The sequence below is a fragment of the Colias croceus genome, chromosome 9 (assembly GCF_905220415.1).
Source record: "Colias croceus chromosome 9, ilColCroc2.1".
Classification (NCBI taxonomy): domain Eukaryota; kingdom Metazoa; phylum Arthropoda; class Insecta; order Lepidoptera; family Pieridae; genus Colias; species Colias croceus.
Window position 1 is genome coordinate 3,127,720 of NC_059545.1, and position 23,170 is coordinate 3,150,889.

General features: G+C 36.4%; 1 protein-coding gene and 1 non-coding gene across 2 annotated transcripts in view; one reads left to right on the top strand and one right to left on the bottom strand.

Moving 5' to 3' along the window:
* The window catches only part of LOC123694172 (protein N-terminal asparagine amidohydrolase), an 86,752-nt gene that overhangs the window by 16,084 nt on the left and 47,498 nt on the right, over positions 1–23,170 (top strand). The window contains exon 2 of the mRNA XM_045639515.1: positions 9,449–9,478. The gene's annotated coding sequence lies outside the window, so the exon portion shown is untranslated. The remainder of the gene's footprint in view (positions 1–9,448; positions 9,479–23,170) is intronic.
* Positions 21,555–21,716, bottom strand: LOC123694709. Its single transcript, XR_006751838.1, has one exon. It is a non-coding gene; the product is annotated as a U1 spliceosomal RNA (small nuclear RNA).

The window sequence follows — 23,170 nt, forward strand, 5'->3', positions numbered from 1 at the left end:
CACGAAATAGCTGGTAGTAAGCTTATTTCTAGATGAGTCCGCAGAATTAACTATGATCGGTGATTGAAACTAGCGAACTCCCGACCTACAGTCACTACTGTTCCACATAGTGGACTGTAGATTATTGTGTCGTTTCACAAATTGTCCGCTCCATAGCCTCCGGTGGCAACGGTACAGGCTGCGTGACCGTGCCTCCAGCTGCTAATGGTCATAGGAATATGATGGTCCACGTCATGATAGTAGAGAATTATGCTTGTCTCGCGGCGGTAAGCTGTTGACTTGTGTTGTGGGTTGTACATAATGGAACAATTTTACAGGGCCTTGGTGGTTTGATTTGTGTTGTGTGTTGTACCGATTATTGGTCTAATCTAATAGAACAATTTTACAGGGTCTTAATGAATTGACTTGTGTTGTGTGTTGTACAGGTCCTAGATGGTTTAGGGAGTTGAATTTAAAAGTAATGGAGTTGTTATGGTCTGGTGCCTATTTGGTATATACCTAAGTGTGTTTGTGCCTTTCGTAAATATAAATTTGTGGAACTTTTTTTTTATTCAAGTTACAAACCCTCTGCTTTCATGGGCATGGTATTACTAGTATACTCAAATATACAAATACAAATATATTATTAATATACTCAGTTAAATACCGCACAAAAGTCTTTGCTTAGAATTTGTGCACACAGCACATTTAGTCAATTAACACTTACTTGATTAAAATCTATTTTCACATATTGCTTGATTTATGGGAAAACAACCATATAAGAAAATAACCTACCCCACAATCCTGTACGATGCTCTTGGCAAAAGTAAATAATAGCGAACTAATGAAACGCAAACATAATTCAAATTCTAACTACATTTCACGAGAGCAATATTTATACGGCTTCACTTACACCGACGCGTAATACCTATTTCCTATCACGCAGCGGCGTGCTCGTATATTCGCAGTTGGATATCTTATTACGAGATATCTGCGCTAATACGAGCCGTATTTATTGGATTGAGCCGTGAGACCCTCGCGGTAGCTGGCCACTAGCATGAGTTTGGATTACGGTGGCAGGGTAGGAATTAAAAAAATATGGCTGGGGTTTTATAGTGGGTTAATAGGACTAGGAGTGGATGAACTTTTTGAAAATATCGTAATTCATAGTTTAGCATTGATAGCATTATGATTAAAAGCGTAGATGTGATCTAATTTTGTGGAATAACTGAAGTGTCCGCAATTATCCCGAAACACATAATAGGCTGCGTTATAACAAAAAATAAGAAACAAAACACTTATAAATACCCTATCAGATTCCTAAATAATATAAAGGGTTAAGTCCAGTGAGAATTTGGAACATAAATAAACAACACACAATGATCCAATATCATTTTTATTAGGCTATATAACATTGATTGCATCTGGCCTTTAATTCCATAATAGTTTATTGAGCATTTGATTGCTTTGGCATAATATGCAGGAATGTCGCTTTTATGAACAATCTAAATTCCGATATAACATCTGTTTGTTTTATACCGCTTTTTATGGGTGCAATTTGCTTGACTGTGTTATGATTATTTTTATAATAAAACGGGCAATGAATGACTAAAAATAAGAATGAAACTGGAAGAAGTTATGTTTTTAACACTTTGGTGTATCGTCGAGAAAAAATATGTTAAGGTGAAATGAGACCCAAAACAGACGTTTCGAGCTCACGGAGAATTAATTTTTTTCTTCAAAAACTACCAATTTGATTTTTTTTATTTATGGATTTATTTAATTGAAGAGTTTGTCTAGTGACGTGCGGGAACCGAAACACGATTGAAAAAATTTGCCTCGATAGAAAAACGTTGTGAAGTTTCCTAAAAATTAAACGGTGAATCAATTTCATTTGGACAATAGTAAAGTAATATCAATGAAACTTTATCCACATCCACTTCCATTCAATTCTTGAGAGACGTGCGGGATTAGATTTTACAATGAATACATCAGTAATTAAAAAAAAATATATTTATAAATTATGAGTACAAAATTGCGCGTAGGCCGGTCGCTTCCGCCGTTCTGCCTCCTGTTAGTCGACGCCAGCGCGTCTTAGAGAGCAGACCTGTACAACTTTTTCGCGCGTTGCCGTTGTCTACTTACGTGATTTAGTGTTAGTGGTACTGAAGTTTCACGTAAATATGGTGAATAAAAAAAACTCTGGGAAGAAAATGTCACGATTGCAGTTCAAGAAAAATAAGTTAGTGAACCTAAATAGGTAAGTTCATCATGCTAATTCATAATTATTTTGCCTTTTGGTCTAATTACCAATATTTTTTATTTTCATGCACTCCATGTTTATTTTTATTTATAATAAGTAAAATTTTATATATTTTTTGAGATAACTGCCAATAATTTTACTACCTATAATTTGTGTATATATGTATACAAGTCTAAATTTTGCAATGCAAAAACCAAAATTTTATAATTTTATTCACTCCATCTTTTTTTTTATATTCTAGAATAAGTAATGTTTTACTGTTTGAGATTTCAACCTCCAACAACTCTTTACTTGATTCTTTTGATTTGAAATGGCGTGAAAGGATGCGGGTTCGAGTCCCGCCTCGTGATCGATTTTTTTCTATTCTTTATAAATTTATATTTATAAAGCATTTGAATGCCATAAAAACAAAAACATCAAATTCAATGTTTTACATATTGTTTGAGATTTCAACCTCCAACAATTTTTTTACTAGATACTTTTGATTTGTGTACCTATATGATGATGTTTACAAGTCTAAATGTTGCAATGCAAATGTTTTATTTATAATAAGTAATAGGTAATGTTTTAGTTATTGAGATTTCAACTTCCAATAATTTTATTACTAGGTATACATATTTATGATTTGTGTACATATGTTTATAAGTCTAAATTTTGCAAAGCAAAAACCTAAATTTTACAAATCTACTCCGTCTTTATTTTTATTTATCTACACTAATATTATAAAGAGGAAAACTTTGTTTGTTTGATTGTAATGAATAGGCTCATAAACTACTGGACCGATTTTGATGAAATTTGGCACAGAAAATCTTTAGACCCTGAGAAAGAACATAGGCTTTTTATTGCGAAATATGTACCACGGACGAAGCCGGGGACGAGGATGGTTTTTATGTAGAGAAAACGTAAATATGTACCTACCACGGGGGAGGCCGGGGCGGACCGATAGTTTATAATAAAAGTAATGTTTGAGTTATGTTTTGAGATTTCAACTACTAATAATTTTATTACTACATACTTATGACCTGTTTACAAGTCTAAATTTTTCAATGCAATACCAACTAACTTTAGGCACTCGTCTTTATTTTTATTTGAAATATTTAATACATCCAGAAATTTTATTACTAGGTACTTCTAATTTTTGTATACAATATGTTTATTTTTATTGAAGATCGAAGGCGAACCAGAATGAAGAACCAGCTGAGCAGCCTGCAAGTCAGGATGTACCACGATTAGCAGAAACATATATGGAACTTCAAACAGTTTCACACAATACTATAGGGTAAGTTTATATATTTTATATTTATTATCACAGACAATATTGCTCCAGTACTGTGGGTGCGTTTACACATATATTTACCGGTTACACATATTATGTATTAGAATTTTCATATAAAGAACACCCAAACCTGTAACAATGATAATATTATGTAGGTCAAACACACAGACAGCTCTGTTTGGCGAAACACGAAAACTAAAATTATTTATAAAATATAAAAAATAATTTTGTTAGAACGATTGCTATGTATAATGCCAACAATCGACTTTATTAGGGCTAGAACAATAAAACGACAAACTAACGTACACAGCTACGCAATTTTTACAAATTTTGATAAAAGTACATTTTATTATCATTGTGGTCAACCATAAAAATTAATTCGCAAACAAAAGACCTATCTTCTTAGAAAGATTGCTATTATGTTGCCGACGATCGACTTTATTAGGGCTAGAACAATAAAACGACAAACCAACGTACACAGCTGCGCAATTTTTACAAATTTTGATAAAAGTACATTTTATTATCATTGTGGTCATCCATAAAAATTAATTCGCAAACAAAAGACCTATCTTCTTAGAAAGATTGCTATTATGTTGCCGACGATCGACTTTATTAGGGCTAGAACAATAAAACGACAAACCAACGTACACAGCTGCGCAATTTTTACAAATTTTGATAAAAGTACATTTTATTATCATTGTGGTCAACCATAAAAATTAATTCGCAAACAAAAGACCTATCTTCTTAGAAAGATTGCTATTATGTTGCCGACGATCGACTTTATTAGGGCTAGAACAATAAAACGACAAACCAACGTACACAGCTGCGCAATTTTTACAAATTTTGATAAAAGTACATTTTATTATCATTGTGGTCAACCATAAAAATTAATTCGCAAACAAAAGACCTATCTTCTTAGAAAGATTGCTATTATGTTGCCGACGATCGACTTTATTAGGGCTAGAACAATAAAACGACAAACCAACGTACACAGCTGCGCAATTTTTACAAATTTTGATAAAAGTACATTTTATTATCATTGTGGTCAACCATAAAAATTAATTCGCAAACAAAAGACCTATCTTCTTAGAAAGATTGCTATTATGTTGCCGACGATCGACTTTATTAGGGCTAGAACAATAAAACGACAAACCAACGTACACAGCTGCGCAATTTTTACAAATTTTGATAAAAGTACATTTTATTATCATTGTGGTCAACCATAAAAATTAATTCGCAAACAAAAGACCTATCTTCTTAGAAAGATTGCTATTATGTTGCCGACGATCGACTTTATTAGGGCTAGAACAATAAAACGATAAACCAACGTACACAGCTGTGCAATTTTTACAAATTTTGATAAAAGTACATTTTATTATCATTGTGGTCAACTTATGATTGTTTCAGCATATCAAAAAACGACACTATCGTATCAAGCGAACCTAGTTCATCGCAAGAGCCTGAAATATCTGATTTGGCATTAGTGAACTTTCAGTCATCTTCAATCACCACATCTACATTTATTACTGAGTAAGTGTAACTTTTATTGAAGTTTCTTTTTGTGTATTTTTGGTAACATAATATGATATCTTGCGATATTTTTCTTCCAGCGTCTCCGATGATCAACCATATCAAGTAGAATACGAGTGTGAGACAAATTCACCGAAAAATATAACCGGTCGCAGAATTGTTGACATTGCATATTTTGTTAAACAATTACAACAACAAAAACACAATGCTCTTTTCAAGTGTGATTTCAGTTGTTTGGTTTTCGAAACAGAAAAGCGTACTGGTCTGGCATCGCAATTCCAATTCAAATGTAAGATTTGCATGACAACATTCAAAGTGTCAACCGACGACACGAGTAACGATAGTCGCTTAGATATCAACACTGCAGCAGTCTCAGGAATAGTGACATCTGGGATTGGGTACTCGCAATTCGAGGAAACAATGGCTGCCGTAGATATTCCTATTTTTTCTGAAAAATTCTATGCCAAAATTCAAGACCAAGTTTTTAGTAAATGGGAAGCTACAGCAGTGGAGACGATGGAACGAGCTGCAACTATTGAACGCAAATTAGCGATTCAAGAAGGGAATGTTTTCAATGGGATACCAGTTATTGATGTTTTTGCAGACGGTGCGTGGTGCAAACGTTCCTATGGAAATAATTATAAGGCACTGTCAGGTGTAGCTGCAATAGTGGGTAGAAAATCCGGGGAAGTACTTTACATAGGTGTCAAAAATAAATATTGCTTAATATGTGCAAGAGCAGAAAAACGAAAGGAAACTCCGAAAGAACACGTTTGTTATAAAAACTACGAAGGGCCATCTAGCGGAATGGAAGCCACAATCATATGCGAGGGTTTCAAGGAATCCGTCAATATGTATGGCCTGATATATGGCAACATTGTAGCAGATGGTGATTCGGCAACATATGCAAAAATATTAGCATCAAATCCGTACTCTGGCTACGTCGTTACCAAAATAGAGTGCCGCAATCACATCTTACGAAATATGTGTAGTAAACTGCGTGTTCTGGGTAAAGATACTAAGTATCCAAAAGTTCTGCGTAAACTTATAACAGATAAAAACGTCATGACTATAAGAAAAGTCGTCACGAGTTCAATCAAACATAATAAAAATATTGTCAAAGATATTGCCATAAGGAAAATCCATGAAGACATTACAAATTCTTTGAATCATACCTACGGGGATCATAGATGTTGCAAAGATTATTTTTGTAACAACGAGAAAGTAATTTTGGCTTCAACTGTGGTAGAACTTGAACAGTCAACGTTTTGGTTTAGGCTAAAGGTAATTTTGAATTCGGTGGCTGCAAAGTCTCGAAGTTTATTTGAAAATGTCGACACTAATTCTGTTGAAAGATTCAACAGCATAGTTGCGAAATTTGTGGGCGGCAAAAGAATTAATTTTTCGTCTCGTCGATCGTATCAGGCTAGATGCTCAGCTGCAGTTGTCGCGTTCAACACGAAACGACCTCTGTACACACTGCATAAAAAAATATTAGGAATGAGTCCCCAAGGTAGTCTAAGAAAAATAGACGAAAGAAGAGAGCAAAAAAGAAGGCATGCCAATGCAGTTAAACGTAAAAAAAATAGATCTAAACAATTTGTTAAACAGAATGAGTATGGTACACAAGCAGCTGCGCCTGATATGTCACCTGATGAATACAACGCTGCATCTGCCGATTTTATGAAAAACTTGGAGATACTCGTAAATGACCGTGACGGTATACAGAAACGTACCACACAGCAACGTGAAAGCTCTGAATGGCTACAAATTAGGCGGTTAATGATAACTGCCTCCAACTTTGGAGGAATAATAAAGAGGCAAAAACATTTTTCTGCTCTTGTCAATAATATTTTGTATAAAGCAAATATTTCATCAATTGCATCTGTTGCTCATGGGATCAAAAATGAAAAATTTGCACTTCAACAACTGAGCAGCCAAGAAAAAATTCAAATTGACGATTGTGGACTCTTTGTGGACCATGAATTTCCTTTCATCGGTGCTACACCAGATGGTGTCGTTGGCAGAAACACTATAGTCGAGGTAAAATGCCCTGTAGCAGCCTTTAGGATCGGCATGGAAAATGCCATCAAACAAAATAAAATCCAAATTTTAAAATATAATAAAAAGAGTGAACAAGTCATCATAAATAAAAATAGTAACTGGTACTATCAGGTTCAGGGGCAGCTAAGAGTGACGGGCAAGCAGAGGTGTATTTTTGGGATTTGGGGAGGAGAAGATGAAAAAATGGAAGTGGTTTATATTAAAAAAGATGACGAATTTTGGAAAAATAAAATGGAGCCCAAACTCATACATTTTTACAAAAATCACATACTTCCAGAGTTGGTAGATTCCCGCCGAAACCGTGGTATGCCTTTGAGAGAATGTGAAAAATAATCTCGCCTATGTTATTGTATTATACTTATATGTATGGAAGTCCAATATAACGTAATTTGATTTTATATATCTGTTTAATTTACGAATTTATTATTTTGTATTATATTTTTTACTTATACGGTATACCACGATGTCACATGTAACCTTACAGACTAACATACACACACACATATATATACATATATACTAGTGTCTTAAATTAGTACTCTTATGTTGTTTTGTTTCATGTCTTAATTTATTGTGTCTTATGTTTTAAAAATGGTTGCAATAAATCTTATTTTGATTTGATAATGTTTAAATAAATGTATAAAAACAAATACCCGTTTTTAATTCCGATACAATATTCAGTAGTATCTCTTTGGGATTACGTACCTATTCAACGGTGAAAGATTTCGAACCGGAAACGAACTCGGAAAGAACGAACCCACAGCCAAAATTATAAAAGTATTTCTATAGCCCACATGTTTTTCTGATATAACCGTACCTGTATAACTGTAAAGTTTCATCTAAATCCGTCATTTTTTTTCCTGAAAGAGATACATGAAAATAACTAGCTAAAAAACTTTACAGCTACACAACCCGATAGTTAATATTATGAAGAATTAATCGCATTTAAAATCCGTAAAGCATTTCATATCTAAATGTATAACGTAGTAATCGCGTAATATAAATTTATTATTATGTATTTACAATGATTTTCTACTAATTTATGTAGTGACAATTCAATTCTAATCGTATTTGCAACAAATTATATAAACAAAAAAAAAAATGGGCAATTGCAATATCTTATAGTTACAGTAATCGGACTTGTTCTAATAAACCCACTATGATCCCTTTACGTTCCATTGCCGCGGTACTCAGTTCTGACCGTGCGATATAATAATAATGCAAGGTTCGTTAACCCACGTTAGTTCCGTATATTTCCGACAACAAATAATTTGCGTGGCGTGGCGAGGGGCTTCATCGTGCAGCGTCCCGCGCGCTCTTATGCTCCGCCCTGGGGGCGTAGCCCAAGAGGTGCACAAACACGGTTGTATTTCGTCTTAAGTGAATTTTCACTTCTTGTGATAAATTGTTAGTCGTTATAAAGTAAATATTATCATTTGTTTACTAACGAAATATTGTTTCTAATAATATGATAAACACATTTCATACTATCTAACAGGTAAAACGATACCTCAAGATGGAGACTCACGCTCTTACAAAATATATTTTCCACAAGGACATAAATTGTTGGAAGATAGAAGTTGCCTCTTAAACATTACACTGTTTCTTGTGTGTTCGCTTATAAAATGCTTTACGATGGACACAAATATTATTCCTTTTATGTTAAGGAAGTGTGTGATATTAGATACCTCTCTATATCTTGAGATCTTTATGGTTTCTTGGATAGCGAGCTATTCGCAACAACAATACGTAGACGGAATCAAGATAATGGTTTTAGCTGCTAATTAAAGTTATAGCGGTGTACTAGAAAGTGCTTTGGAAGATCTAAGAGTGTTGTACGTTTTTAAGTAAATAGGCCGGCCTATTGAAATCTTAAAATCACGAATGTGGATTTAGAGTTTCTTAAACTATATTTTTATAGCATAGGTATTTTAAATGATATAGGAATTTAGTGTAACTTCAAATGAGAGTTCATTTACATTGTATATTCTGATTAAAAATAAAAATAAATAAATATTTCACGACAATTTTCACACACGGCACGATCTGATCCCATACTAAGCTTTCGCGCTTGTGTTACGGAAACCAGATGGCAGATAAACATACATATATAATTTTAAATAAATACTTATATAGATAAATTAACACCCAGACTCAGAGCAAACATCTATGTCATCACACGAATGTTTGCCCCGGGTGGGAATCGAACCCACGACCTATGGCTTGGAAGGTAGGGCCACTACCAACCAAGCCAATCGGTCAGATTGATAAGTTTCTAGTTGTAATGTATTGTTATTTTGTGAATTTATTAACATGCATCTTGTTATTTGTTTCAGGTTACGTCTTCCTTCCAGTATGTGCAAACGGTGAGTTACATTTAAACATTTGTATATTAAAGCAAGTGCATACACATAGTTAATTACTGTGTTAACCAAATAATCCTCACGGAAAAAGAAATTCTCATATTCAATCTTACAACATAATGCAGTACCTAGCAATAGGTACATATTTGTATCAAAATAATTTGTAATCAACACGGGCAAAATAAGCTTGCTACCCAATAATTTCCTAATCAACCGTATAGGTACCAAACATGAAGAATAACGTAACATCTCAACACCTATTCAGCTAATAAGGAATTAGAATATAGAATGACCACAGCCGCCCACCCAACAATGAGTCAGGCCCACATTTGACATGATCGCATGACAAGTAGATGTCTCACTAGATGCCGAACAGCCAACAGGCACTACCGTATTGAACAGATCGTGCGGCACGCCTGCATAATGCGCGCTCGCATGCAGCGCCGATTTTTTTGTTGTACTAGGAATTTTGTTGCGGACGGTAGTTGTAGATGGTAGGTAGGTAGGTATTCCTGCTATTTTGCACCTTCGCGTTTCCATGTTTGAATTTTTATGTAGTTTATGGCGAGTTAAAGTTTATAGGCGGATAGAAATATAGAATGTTGGTATTTTGTGAAGTGCAGGGAGGTAATGCATTTGTGTTTTGTACCTAGGTTTTAAAATGGTATTTATATTTCTCTCAAGGAAAGTTTTGCTAAACAATTTAAGAACATCTAGATTTTGAAGTTCTGAGCAACATTGAAATTCTTAGCTTAATTTTTCGTGTTTTAAATAACTTATATTAAAAAGTAACAGTGTTAGAGCAAGCAAGCTGATGTGATGCTTGATTTAAATTACAGACGTCAGTATGACGTCAATATTTGAGTTAATTAAGATGACAAAACGTAGATTAATAGTGCAGTAGATGATTGACGGGTTAAGTGAAAAATTTAATAATATGTTAAACTCATGACCAATAGCTGATATTAAGCTTATGATAGCATTATGGATTCGGATTATATTATATTCTGGTATAATATTCCGTTGAAAGTTTAAAGAACATACAAAAATACAACTTTTTCTATATGTAGATTTTTCATTAGAACCACTTATTTGATTACCATACCTACCCTCTTTTAAGCACTATAAGTGCATTTAAAACTCCTTGTTTGCTTTCTAAAAGGAAGTTAGAAAATGATATCTCCCCGATACTTGTCTATGAGTACGGTATACCCAACCGCGAAAGCATGAACTGTTGCACATTTACGTTATGTAAATAAAAAACAAAGGGGTATAGTTTCCATGGTTACCCACGATGCATGTAACGGTAGCCGTTGGTACAATCGCGGCGATGCTTTTCTGTTTTAGAAATTGAGAGGTTCGCCAGTCGTGACATTTGTGAGCCTCATTCCCGATCTCGGCTCGTTGATTCTCAGTGTGTTGGAGGCTTGATGTTGCAGTTTCCGTGTTTGTGTCATTGTTTACCTTAAAGGTTATGAATTATGGAGGCAGCCGTGGTAACTATCAAATCGTGGCGAATATCTCTATTCGGTTTGCTAGTAGGGTTCCGTAAATAATGATGTGGAATTATTTATTTGTACTAGCTTAATACATTTTTACATTATTTAACCCATTGAGCCCCGGACACAATAGATTTTCTATTGTGTCTGTGATTCCGGGGGCTGAGTTAATAATATAATAACACGTAGTATATTACGAATGAATGTTATAATGAATAGTTCAAACTTCAAAGTCTACCGTCGATACGCTATATGTTTTCCTACCTTCCATTAACTTTATAATAATTCATAATATGTTTCCTGAATCGATCCTTGAATAAATAAAATCATAAAATATTTTACTATCTGTATCTATCTAGATAAACTTGGATAAACTCACAAATCATTTCTTTCGCATTAAAGAAATTAACGCATATTGAAATCTAAGCAATTTCGATACTATTAAAACCATTAAAATTAATTAAAAACATTATTAATTGGCATACATAGCAACTGATACATAATTATACTTACAATCGAATGGGTAATAGAAAATGAATATTGTTTATACGTTTTGAACTGTGGCTACGACTCCGCCCGGTCGACACACCCCCTGTATCTTGTATCTAGTGATATTCATCTGTTATACGAGATATAATGCAAGGGTGAAGAAAGTACGTCAAATGGAGATTATGTTCTGAATATATAATTATTATTGCGGTGTCTTCTTGTTGGTATTGGAAACGAGCAATACTTAGATGTAATAAAAATAATGTACATATTTAAATTAAAAGGGACAGATCTTGGTCCAGAAATAGAAAATATTACGAAAGATAAATTTTTACTAGGTAGGTAGATATTGATTGAAGGAATAGTAAACCCAGTCAGTATACGGATGTACGTCCAAGTTTTAATATTTATTGATCAGTAAGTAAGATAGCACAATAGAGCGAATCTATATATAACTACATTTTTATAAGATACTGTAATAATAGCGTACAGTCAGTAGACTCGAATGTATCGGAAAATTTGAGCTATCTATTTGTAAAAGTTTATTCATTTATAATTGGAATACTCTTCTCCAAAATATAAAATATTTCTTGAATTTCCATACATTTAAATATGAATTAATAAACACGACTTCCAATTAACAGTGGTAATTGAATAAAACACGATCGCAGATAGCTTATTGAAATAAACAAGTTACATTATTTATTATTCAACTAAATGAGATTATAATTGTATAGGAGATGTAATAATTTAAAACGAGTGAATTAAATAACATAATGAATTTATGATATAGGATACAATGACGCAGAAAAATGAAACCTAAATTGATGAACCTTTTCAAATTTAAGACATAGAATTTTATTGAGGTGACTTGTTTTTTTTTTATTTAACGTTAATTTGCCAGTGTCCATTCTATAGGGGCTCTTCTGACCGATATAATAATAATTAGCATGCGAACCATCGGCGACAGGGGGCTGAACAGGAGAAGCCCTCTCCGTAACAACACAACAAATGAAAATCCCTCATCATCTGCATCATCCCCAAAATCATTATTTTCCTCCCTCCAATCATCCCCAATCTCTTATACCAATCATCTTTCACCTTCATCATGCTCATCTAACTATTCTAGTTCTATAACAACCGAGGATGTTGTGCAGGAGGCAACCTGTGCCGAAATACCTGCACCCACCAACGTTGAAAAACGTGCCCGCAAGAAATGGACAGATGAAATGAATATCTTTATCTTGCGCACATATTTTACTCTCACTTTATTAGAATCTGATACGAACACATATTTACCAGCATTACACACATCATTCATACAACAGTTCCCACAAATGCAAGTCAGCAGACAACGTATAGGCGACCAACGCCGAGCTATTATACGCAACAACTTACTTAATCAAGATAAAGTACAGGAAATCCGTAGAGAGGTTGAAGTATTTTTATCAAATCAAAACAATTCTGCTACTCCAGCTAATCCCGTTTCACTTAACAGAGAGAACTCAGGCCAAAGAATGAGATGGTCAAATGCAATAAACGAAAGTATAATGTATCATTACTATGCAATCACTAATTTAGAAACCAATAGAACGTCTTACATTCAACCTCTGCATCAAGCTGTTATATCTAAACATCCTAATATTTCGCATGTATCCGAACAACGTATATCTGATCAACGTAGAGTCATAATTAATAACAAACTCATATCTGATACCCGATTGCAAGAAATAAGAAACGAAGTAGCTAGTACACTATTGCATCTTGAGCAACAACCACAAGATGAAATCACTAATGAGACACCAGTTTCCTATCAATATATTAATACAGCTGCTAGTATTGAAGGAGTTTTAAATGATGAAACTACTATTCTTTCTTGCAATTTGCTCGCAGAAAATGAAGCGGAGGCCCATAAAGAAACTTCAATGTTTGTTTCTTCAGATGTTGAAAATACTTTTATTAATACTTTAGATACATTTAAAAACACTGACCCTACACAAAGACCATCAATCCCTAAGCAAAAAATAACCAGAAAACTAGCTCATTTAGTCAACTTCATTAATCACACCATACTACCTAAGTACTGTCGAGAGGATACAGACTTTTCCAACCTCCAAGAAATTATTTACTCCGCAGCATACACAGCCGCTACGCACAATGGATCGAAAATTAGAAATAACCCCATTCATACACCACATAAGCATAAAACTCCACTCTGGCAGGTTAGATTGGAAAAAAGAATTGAAGACTTCCGAGTCAAAATTGGCAGACTCACCGAATACATTAAAGGAAACAGCAGCCCAAGATTAAAAAGACATATTGAATCGATTAAACGCAGCTATAAAATTCACTCTCAGCACGAAAATGAAAATACAGATCTTTCACATTTCTTAGATACCCTGAAGCAGAAACTTAGCGCTTTGTCCAGTAGGCTACGTAGGTATAAGCAAACTACACTGAGGAAATCTCAAAATACCCATTTCACTATGAATGAAAAATCTTTCTATAGGAACTTTAATCAATCTTCTTCAGAGCCACGCGACGAGTTAGATGAACTACCGAATCCTGAAGATGTCCATGGTTTCTGGTCAGATATTTGGGCGAAACCAATTCAACACAACCCCGCAGAATGGATTAAAGATGAAAAAGACAGTCTTATCGACGTATTAGACATGAAATATGAAGATATCCCTATTGAATTGTTTCGGTTTGTCATAGGAAAGACACACAATTGGAAAGCTACTGGATCTGATAAGTTACACAATTACTGGTATAAAAAATTTACTGCCGTCCACCATTTGTTATTAACTCATATAAACACTTTTATTAAATCACCCGAATCAATGCCTAAATATATTACTCAAGGAATAACCGTCATGATACCTAAAGACAAATCAGACCCAAAAAATCCCGCAAAGTACAGACCAATCACATGCCTACAAAATATATACAAAATTATCACTTCATGTATAAGTCAAATAATGTATCAGCACCTAGAAAAATATAGCATAATAGCAGAAGAGCAGAAAGGATGTCGTAAAAGGACTCAGGGATGTAAAGAACAGCTTGTTATTGATTCAGTGGTTTCAAAGCAGGCATACAACAAGAAAAGAAATATATATACAATGTACATAGATTACCAAAAGGCATTTGACTCGGTCCCCCACAGTTGGCTAATATATATACTCGAACACTACAAAATAGATCCTACACTTATAAATTTTTTACGAAGCATTATGAATAATTGGCAGACAGTTTTAAGACTCCACACACAAACTAAATTTACAGAAACAGCGCCCATAAGTATTCGCCGTGGTATATTTCAAGGGGATGCTCTTAGCCCTCTTTGGTTTTGTTTAGCATTAAATCCGCTTTCTAATTTATTAAACAAGGCTAATGTAGGTTTCCGTTTAAAATACAACAATAATCAATTCATACTTACACATTTAATGTACATGGATGACATAAAATTATACGCTTCAAATTTAGCTGAAATCAACAAGTTAGCAGATATAACGCAAGTTTTCTCTTCCGACATACGTATGAATTTCGGTATTGATAAATGTAAGATACAGAGTGTTAAACGAGGTAAATTAGAATCGAATTCATACACTTTACATAATGACGAAGTTATCCAGCCAGTAGACAACCAAATAGGATATAAATATCTAGGCTTCTACCAAAATCAAAATATTCTCCATAAACAGGTTAAAATCGAAATTGAAAAATGCTTTAGAGCTAGATTACATAAAATATTGAATACACATCTTAACGCTAAAAATATTGTCAAAGCTATTAACTCCTTTGCTATACCTATCTTAACTTACTCCTTTGGAACAATTAACTGGTCTCAAACACAACTAAAAAAGCTTCAACGAATTATAAATACTTTAAGCACTAAATACCGTAAACACCATCCAAGATCTGCAATAGAACGTCTGACACTACCTAGAGCCGAAGGAGGACGGGGTATTATCGATATACAAAACCTACATAATAAAATTATTACTAATTTACGTTCATACTTTCACAATAAAACCTTAGATTCCGTACTGCACAAGGCTATCTCTCACACCGACAAAAAACTTACACCTCTAAACCTATCAGACAGAAGTACCCAAAAAAATGAAAAAATTAGAAAACCACAAGAGAAAATAGATGCATGGCTACAGAAATCTCTACATGGCAGACACCGACGCGATTTGATGAATACTGACATCGACAAGCTGGCATCGAACACATGGCTCAAACGCGGCGAGTTGTTTCCAGAGACAGAAGGTTTTATGATTGCCATACAAGACCAAATAATTGATACGAGAAACTATAGGAAGTTCATACGGAAAGACCCAAATTTAGTTACAGACCAATGTAGACAATGTCACAGCGCATCCGAAACAATCCAGCACATTACAGGGGCTTGCAGGTCGCTTGCTCAGACAGACTACAAGCATAGGCACGACCAAGTCGCGTCTATAATACATCAATATCTGGCCATCAAATATAATCTCATCTCCGAAAAAGTATCTTACTATAAATACACCCTTAAAATAATTCTAGATTCCACAAACTACAAACTCTACTGGGACAGAACGATTATCACGGATAAAACAATACAAAGCAATAGACCTGATATTACCCTCCTAGATAAACGAAACAAAGTTGTATATTTAATAGATATCGCTATCCCTAATACACACAACCTAACATCCACATTCTCCAACAAAATTGCTAAGTATACTGATCTTTCCATTGAAATAAAAACTCAATGGCGAGTCAGTACAGTCAAAACGGTCCCAATAGTTATCTCCTCTACAGGAATCATACCAAAATCACTTCACTTGAGCCTCAAAACTTTAAGCATTCATAGTAACACACATATTCTTTTACAAAAGGCCGTTATTTTAAACACGTGCCGTATAGTTCGCAAATTTTTATCTTTAGATTAATTAAGTTTGTCTGTTTGTCCCACCCATTAAATATAAGCTTGTATAAGCATCTTTGTTTGGCCAAAAGCCCGCAAAAATGCTCGAGTCCTCGATTATGAGAGAACTTATAAAATATAAAAAAAACATAATAATAATAAGGGCGTAGGGATGTGACGACCCCATCGCCCACGGTTGGAATATCTATTGTTTACGTGACAATAGATATTCCACCCGTGCAGTCAGTCAACCCGCAGGACACCTTGTGGCGGGGTGTCGGGGAGTAGCGACCCCGCGGGAACCGAGTGCTCCCGGGGGAGGCCCCTGTCTTCATCTCCGGCTTGCCTTCACCGGCCGGTCGGAGTGAAGCCTGACGAGGACAGGACCCCCACCTCTGGCTTGCCTTAACCGGCCGGCCAGAGTGGAGTCGCGAGAGCTTTTAGCTCGAAGGGTGGATGCGAAGCGTAAGTGGCGAGTGGGCACGTGATGCTGGACCCTCAGGGAGCGCGTGATCGTAGTTTAAAGTCCAGGGACGCCTCTCCACCCTTAGCTGCTCACAATATGTTGCCCCCTTGTCGCACTATTGCAGCGACTTATTTCGGGGGCCCATACAGTGAGAGGGCGAGTCACCACCTGCCAACATATTTTTACTTTCTTTTAGTAGAAAGGCAGGTGCCATAGTTTCCCATAGTCCCCAGTACCAGTCCATTTAGCATCCCAATCCATAGCCCAATTATTAAATTTCCATACCCTGCAATAGTCCTACATCGGCCGCGGACTGCCTAGGGCTGTATTTCTATAGTGCAGTCATGGGCAGGCTGCGGCTGGTATCCCACAACACATTAAAAGTCTCAAAGGGCCTCTGCGTGTTGGATCCGTGTCCCCACGTAAGCCTTCCAAAGATCCGGGTACCGTCCTTCTGGTGGTACCCGAGTATTATGGAGAAGAGAAACATAATAATAATAATAAGGGCGTAGGGATGTGACGACCCCATCGCCCACGGTTGGAATATCTATTGTCTACGTGACAGTAGATATTCCACCCGTGCAATCAGTCACCCGCAGGACACCTTGTGGCGGGGTGTCGGGGAGTAGCGACCCCACGGGAACCGAGTGCTCCCGGGGGAGGCCCCTGTCTTCATCTCCGGCTTGCCTTCACCGGCCGGTCGGAGTGAAGCCTGACGAGGACAGGACCCCCACCTCTGGCTTGCCTTAACCGGCCGGCCAGAGTGGAGTCGCGAGAGCTTTTAGCTCGAAGGGTGGATGCGAAGCGTAAGTGGCGAGTGGGCACGTGATGCTGGACCCTCAGGGAGCGCGTGATCGTCGTTTAAAGTCCAGGGACGCCTCTCCACCCTTAGCTGCTCACGACATGTTGCCCTCTTGTTGCTAAGTTACAGCGACTTTTTAGAGGGCCCATCTGTGAGAGGGCGAGTCACCGTCTGTCAATATATTTTTACAAACTTTGTTGTAGAAAGGCAGACGCCATAGTTCCTATAGATCCAGTAACCTGTCCACATAGCACCCCTTCCATAGTCCAGTCATTTATTTCCATTTTCTGTAATAGTCCTACATCGGCCGCGGACTGCCCAGGGCTGTATCTCTATATAGTGCAGTCATGGGCAGGCTGCGGCTGGTGTCCCATAACACATTAAAACTCTCAAAAGGGCCTCTGCGTGTTGGATCCGTGTCCCCACGTAAGCCTTCCAAAAGACCGGGTACCGTCCTTCTGGTGGTACCCGAGTATTATGGAGATGAGAAACATAATAATAATAATAATAAGGGCGTAGGGATGTGACGACCCCATCGCCCACGGTTGGGATATCTATTGTTTACGTGATAATAGATATTCCACCCGTGCAATCAGTCACCCGCAGGACACCTTGTGGCGGGGTGTCGGGGAGTAGCGACCCCGCGGGAACCGAGTGCTCCCGGGGGAGGCCCCTGTCTTCATCTCCGGCTTGCCTTCACCGGCCGGTCGGAGTGGAGCCTGACGAGGACAGGACCCCCACCTCTGGCTTGCCTTAACCGGCCGGCCAGAGTGGAGTCGCGAGAGCTTTTAGCTCGAAGGGTGGATGCGAAGCGTAAGTGGCGAGTGGGCACGTGATGCTGGACCCTCAGGGAGCGCGTGATCGTCGTTTAAAGTCCAGGGACGCCTCTCCACCCTTAGCTGCTCACAATATGTTGCCCCCTTGTCGCACTATTGCAGCGGCTTATTTCGGGGGCCCATACAGTGAGAGGGCGAGTCACCACCTGCCAACATATTTTTACTTTCTTTTAGTAGAAAGGCAGGTGCCATAGTTTCCAATAGTCCCCAAATACCGGCCCATTTAACATCCCTCTCCATAGCCCAGTTTATTTTGTTTTCCATATCTCGAAATAGTCCTACATCGGCCGCGGACTGCCTAGGATTGTATCTCTATAGTGCAGTCATGGGCAGGCTGCGGCTGGTGTCCCACAACACAGTAAAGTTCTCTAAAGGGCCTCTGCGTGTTGGATCCGTGTCCCCACGTAAGCCTTCCAAAGGACCGGGTACCTTCCTTATGATGGTACCCGAGTATTATAGAATGAGATACACATAATAATAATAATAATAAATTCTTTAATTCAGAACAATTTAGTCCCATAATTTACATGTACTTATACAATTTTAATAATTTTTAATACAGAAAAAACCAATGAACACATAAAGCCAATACTTAATTAAATCATAATAATTGAGATCCAAGTTTTATACATACTACTAGTTATATTTCTGTCAGCCAGACTGCGTACAATTTTATTTCTACACTTGTCAACTCTGGACATAAATGTAGCAATTCTGTGTCTCTGGATGGCATTCAAGGAGTTTACTCTAAAGTTGGTATACATCTCCGAAGCGCTGCAAAATTTGTCGAGCCCCATCAAATATCGGAAGATGTTATTGTGCTCTACTCGAATGCCATCGTATGCTCTTTTGGTGTAATTAGTCCAAAGTTGACAAGTATAGAGGGACTGACAGAAGGTCTTAAATAAATGAATTTTAACGGAATTGGATGCCCTACGAAATTTCCGGATGATCATATTGCCGACGACACAGAGTGCACGTCGTTGTCGCTCAATATCGGCATCATCTTTTCTTTTGGATGTAACAATGTGGCCAAGATACTTAAAGCTATCTACTATTTTAATAGGGTGACCGTTAATGCAGATTGGCGGAATGTTATCCGGTCCCTTACCCGATCTGAATATCAACATTTCTGTTTTCTTTACATTGTACTGTAGACTATGTGAAAGAGCATATCTTTCACATATGCCAACAAGTTTTCGAAGCCCTTTGATTGAGGGGCTGAGCAGGACCATATCATCAGCATAACTCAAATTATTGACATATCTGCCATCTAGTTTAAGTCCAACTTCAGTCCTACTCAGCTCCACAATCAAATCATTAACATATAAGTTAAACAGATCGGGGGAGGTTACTCCGCCCTGTCTAACACCACACGAGAGAATATAGCTGTCGGACAGAGTACTGCCCCACCTAACGCTGTTCGTCTGATTATCATACCAATATGTAAAAAGACCAACAACGTCAGAAGAAACATCACTGCTGCGAACTTTTTTCCATAATATCTCATGGTTCAAGGTATCAAAGGCACGACTTAAGTCTAAAAAACATGCATAAACACTAGTATTCTGATTATTATAACAGTCAACAATTTCTTTTAATGTATATATAGCCATATCAGTTCCCAATTCAGGTCTAAAACCGAATTGGGCATCGTCAATATTAATATATGGTGACAACTTGGAGTGCAAAATTTTTTCAAGTATCCTGGCCACAATTGTTGCCAGCGAGATAGGTCGATAATTAGCCACGCTCGAGAAACTACCGGTTTTATTCTTAGGGACAGGGATAACTATAGTTTTAATTAAATCCTTAGGTAAATAACAATGTTTGAGACAGAGAGTATAGAATTGAGCCAGAACAGGGTAGATGTTTTTACCAGCATATAAAACGTGTTCCATACTAAGAGCATCATGACCCGGTGACTTACCGCGCTTCATATTTTTAATTACCTGAGAAACGTCCTTAGATGTTATGATATTATTATTTAGCTTACGTTTCTCAGTTGATCGTACGGTCTCAGCTGAAGTTGATACATTACCATTTGCATTAGCTATAGGGTTCGTATTAAACTGTGCCCTGAAAAGATTAGCTATAGCTTTAGGGTCTTGTTGTCCATCTACGCATGCAGGTAAAACGTTTTTGTAGTCCATTTTCTTAGTTTCCTTCCAAAATTCAATAAAATTACCGGTAGAATGACTTTGAGCTAAAATATCTAACTTTATTTTGTCTTGATTATTTTGAACATACTTTAGTGCAGTCTTAAATTCTTTACGTGCCGAGAACATAGCATCGAAATAGTATCCCGAACGCGGCTTACCGTAGGACACCCATTCCAAGAAAGTTTGCCTAGCGAGTAGATGAAAATGTTTAACGTGAGCATTCCAACCAACTATTTTATATTTACATTTTTTCCTATTATTAAAACTTCTTTCAGCTGATGATTGCATAACTGAAATAATATCACAGTAAAATTGATCCAATAGTTTAAAATGATTCTTGTTTATACACTTGCTATCACAGTCTTTACATATAAAATTACATTCATTATAATATTTATTTTGTATATTAGTAAATTTTAATTCACACATTTTTGTATAAATAGCTGTATGCTCTTCATCTCGTATACCCCACATATATTTAATATTATGGTTCACATAAATATCACATTTCTTAGGTGTTATCACATTTAAATTACAATTTAAGACTAGAGGTAAATGATCTGACCAATAGGAGTCATATTTAATATAAATGTTAGTGGATATAAATGAATGAAATTCGTCAAGCTCTTCTTATATTACAACGAAGGGCAGGGAGGACGATATCTACACGTTCGTTTGGGATTTGTTACGAAAGGTAATATTTCCAAAATAATATTACTTATTAGTGATTGTAGATATTAGATGGGTCATATTGTGTTGACTGTTGACTTGATTTTTCTTTCTATAAAATATTATGTAACCTGAACGTTGAAAACTGCTCCAATGCTCTTCGTAGTATCACTATCACACAGTCCAATAACTATAATTACGATTGTTTTTTTATTGATGTTCATTTGTTTATAAGGGGGGACGGCGCGTACGCAGTCCCCACTACCAAAAATTACGCGTCCGAGTTATCCACATTAGGGATAATCGCAGAGGTCAACCCCGCCGCAGTGCAATGGAGGGACCTCGCTCTGGGGGAACCGCCTTCCTGATCACGGTGTCCCCTACGCCAGGTAAGTATGATTTCGTCAAGTACTAGCGTGTACTTACGGCTTACGAAAAACATTTCTATAGCGCGACTTAAAATACAACTAGCGCCATCTATTATTCGGTTGTGGAAACTCAACAATGGCCGTGTTCTCGTAAGACGCGCGGAAAGCTCTCCGATGACAGTAATATTTCAAGTTTCAAGGATATTTGATAAACTTTTTCCTGTGATATTTCAAATGTTCTCTCGATTGATTCAATAAATTATGGAACAGGTACCTACTTTGTGTTAATTGGCATTTTTTTTCTGCAATTACTGGGTTTTGTTATTGTAGCTTTTATATCAAGTAGATTTATAATTTGTTTTATGTTCAATTAATAAAATAAAATAACACTTATCATGCACAGCAGTTTTCAAAAACAAAAGTTGTGATAACAAAAGGTTCTCATAATATTTACTTTACGAACACGTGATACATATTTTAATATCATAATATGAATGTTTAATATCTCTTCTTACATAGTCGTCAAATCGTGGTTCGCACGACTGTTAGAAGGAAATAATGGCGACTCAAAGAATACCTATTAATAAATCTCACCCACCAAAGTCATAGGTAATTAATAAAATTCATTAGAGACCGTAATGGATAATTAACTACAACCAAGCGCCATCCTTTTAAGGAAACTCGCAACTAATTTATAACTTCACCTTGGCGCCAACAAATCTCGTTTAACAAATTAATTATACAGCGCCATCGAATTAAACGTTAACACCTTATAAATTATTATAACGTCTTAAGCTTACAGAGTTATGGGTTCGGTTATAATTATTAATGATCTTTATTAATTGGGTCCGAAAGTCTTAGCGCGGTCAGAACTTTAAGTTTTACAAATGGATTGCTTAATTATTGATGGCTTTAGGCTTTTGCTTATGGATTTAAGTAATTGCCTATAATCATTCCTGTATAGCGTATATCTATAGTTCGGATATCTATAGGTAACTTCCAGTAATAAGATTGCAACGTTTTAGCTGGGGGAACCACAGAACTTCTCGATATAGTTCTGTGGGAGAACGCCATTTTCAAGTATTAGCGTAGCCTATCTTTAAAAGTATTCATAACGATCAGTGAACGAAGAACATACAGATAGAATAATCATATGTCTTTGTTAGAACATCGTCAATTTAATCCTCCATCTAATACCTACTTACCCGTCTTGCAATGAACTCGAACTGTTATTTACTTCATACACCTACTTACTTACAAACAAATGCAACGGTCAACGACTGTAGATAAAAATCAATTATAATTATTCCTGGGAGGTCTAATCAGTGTCAGTTGTCAATTAATTATCATCTCTAGGAGGGCTGACGACATTCACTATATTTTGTCGACATATTTGAGACAGCTACATAAATTTATGACGATAGAGTGGTCAATACATCGTTATATGTAAATAAGACATATAATTAATTTAGCTAATACGTTC